This window comes from Macrobrachium nipponense, chromosome 48 (assembly GCF_015104395.2).
Source record: "Macrobrachium nipponense isolate FS-2020 chromosome 48, ASM1510439v2, whole genome shotgun sequence".
Lineage (NCBI taxonomy): Eukaryota > Metazoa > Arthropoda > Malacostraca > Decapoda > Palaemonidae > Macrobrachium > Macrobrachium nipponense.
Genome location: NC_087223.1, coordinates 22,424,684 through 22,427,357, shown reverse-complemented (window position 1 = coordinate 22,427,357; position 2,674 = coordinate 22,424,684). Strand labels below are relative to the sequence as shown.

The window sequence follows — 2,674 nt, the reverse complement described above, 5'->3', positions numbered from 1 at the left end:
AAACGAGAATTGCAAAGAAATTCACAAAAAATAAAGATTATTGGAGAATCTCTTAAATTTGGTCAGAATAGAAAACGAGAATTGCAAAGAAATTCACAAACAAAGATTATTGGAGAATCTCTTGAATTTGGTCAGATTAGAAACGAGAATTGCAAATAGATTCACAAAAAAATAATAAAAGACATTTCGACCCAAAAAATAAATAAGTATTTAAAAACATAAACAATGTATTTGTTAGACATATTGACGTCCATGAAAATTCACTAACAAATACACAAAAAAATTGTACAGTATCGATTCTATGACGAATATTTTTGGATATGCTTATAATTATTTTAATATATGTATTTATAAATGTGGTGTCATAAACATGCGTGTGTATATATAACCTGAGAGAGAGAGAGAGAGAGAGAGAGAGAGAGAGAGAGAGAGAGAGAGAGAGAGAGAGAGTATAAATCTCGAGATATTTACGGTCTAGACTTGCCTGAGAAGAAAAAAAAATCAAACATTAGCGTGTTTTTCGTTCGTCGTACGTATTTGTGTGTGTGTTATTGTTTAGATATACTACTTCCTTTCCTTTTCTCTTTATGCTAACCTCCTCTCTTCTCTCTCGCTCTCATCTCTGTCTCTCTCCCCGCTCTCTCTCTCTCTTTTCATCTTTTATTTTTTTTGCAATATCTTACGTGTAGACATTAATTAAATGCAGGTAACGGTGCCACACTAGTACTATAAGAGGGACCTCCTCGCATATCAGTGTGATGTGATTAAGCGCCATTGATCGTTTCTTTTCCCATTCACGCTGCTGGTAAATCGTTATTGTAAAAGAGAGAGAGAGAGTGAGAGTGAGAGGCAGAGAGAGGCTTCTCTCTCTCTCCCAGACAACCAGATTCAGCTGTTGAAAACGCACCCAACACTGCGCCTGCGCGTAGGGCCTCCCCAGACGGGAAGGGGTTTTTTATTTCGCGAATGATTCCCCCTTTTCGCCTTTCTTAAACCGCCGATTTGCCGCCCCCTGCAGTAGCGATTGGGCACGGCTTCCGTGCCGAAGGAGGAATGGCAGTGAACGCCGTTCGCACGAACAGAAAAAGGGGATTCCGAACGAAAGTTTAGAGGGGAAGGGGAGGGCGGTGGATTTGGCGGGGGTTTTAAGTTCGCGGGCGGGCGGGCGGTCGACGAGGGACAAGACGTTCATAAGTGAACTGTCCCGCGCGGGAGGTGGATGTAGGTCGGTGTGCGTCTCTCTCTCTCTCTCTCTCTCTCTCTCTCTCTCTCTCTCTCTCTCTCTCTCTCTCTCTCTCTCTCTCTCGTGTGTCTGTCTGTCTGTCTCTCTTTCTCTCTCTCGAGTGTAATTATCTTTAATGTTTTAACGAAAGAGATAAATAGTGATAGAAAAAAGTGTCCGCTGAAATATAAAAAATTATATATATAAAAAAAGGACGCCCCCCTTGGGGTGGGGGGCGGCGGGGGTTGGGTTTAGGGGGGCGATTTGAAAATTAAATAAGTGTACGTCTTTTGTGATGAAAAAAATTGAATTTCGTAATTTTTTTATTTCGTATTTTTTAACTATTTTTATCTATTTTTCCTTCTTATTCTTTAGGTAGAGAAACAGAAATAAAAAATAATAATTAATAAAAAATAGAAAATAAAGAGAAAATAAGAATAATAATTATCGTACAAAAGTGACAAATGGCGACGTTGGGATCTATATACACCATGATTTCTTCCGAAGACCGTCATTGACGCATTCAGGTAAGAACATTGGATGTATTTCTTCGGAAATATATTATTCCATGTTTATAGATGCATTAACCGCCCCCGCCCCCCACATACCCCCTTTTTCCCCTCCCCTTCGGAGGCAGAGACTTCTTCTCCTCCGCGTACGATGTCGTCTACTGCTCGCTATGGCGTTACGATGCCTTTCCCCCCTCTCGTAAATATATTCTCTCCCCTCCAGCGATGTATTTCACACGTTTCGGCGCTGGCAATCTCTTTCTTACCGTGTTGCGATATATTTAGCGATATATTTCCCATCCCCCGTCCTCTTCGGAGGAAGGGGAATTTAGTTCTTCCGCGTACGATGTCTTTAGCTCGCGCTTAGCGTTGCTATGGCGTAGCTACCTATGATGTCTTTCCCCTCTCGTCTAAGTATATATATTCTCCCAGGCAATGTATTTCATCGGTAACCTGTATATATTTCCTGCCGATATATTTCCCCCGCGTCTGTTAATCTTGTACGTATATATTTCCCCTCAGATGCTGGGTGGCGTGTCCACGGCGTGTGATATATTTCCCCTCCGTCAGCCAGGCTTGTTCGGTCTGCCTCCCGTGATGTTTTTACTCTTTTTCTTGTCTCCTCGGGGAGTGTTTTTTTTATTTTTTTTTAAATTCACAGATGTGTTTATCCTCAATGAGGGAAATGCGATATATTTCCCATCAGTGCGTCTGGTTGTGTCGTACCGGCGAATATTTTTACCCTGGATTTTCTCTCTCTCTCTCTCTCATGCCTGCGAATATTTTTACCTTGATTTAAATGCACGTACGATAAGTTTCCTGGTTTATGGACGTATATACGTAGACCTACACACACACATTAGACTAACCCGAGTCTCTCTCTCTCTCTCTCTCTCTCTCTCTCTCTCTCTCTCTCTCTCTCTCACAGAGCAACCAGAGTCTC

General features: G+C 41.6%; 1 protein-coding gene across 3 annotated transcripts in view; it reads left to right on the top strand.

Annotated features, from left to right (window-relative positions):
* Positions 1-1,160: 1,160 nt before the first annotated feature.
* LOC135205123 (protein shank-like) overlaps positions 1,161-2,674 on the top strand; it is a 143,138-nt gene continuing 141,624 nt past the window's right edge. The window contains exons 1-2 of one of the 3 annotated variants that reach the window (XM_064235472.1): positions 1,161-1,225; positions 1,598-1,749. The gene's annotated coding sequence lies outside the window, so the exon portion shown is untranslated. Of the gene's footprint in view, positions 1,232-1,597; positions 1,750-2,674 lie in introns of all 3 variants that reach the window. The other 2 variants (XM_064235473.1, XM_064235475.1) reach the window with 2 other exon arrangements.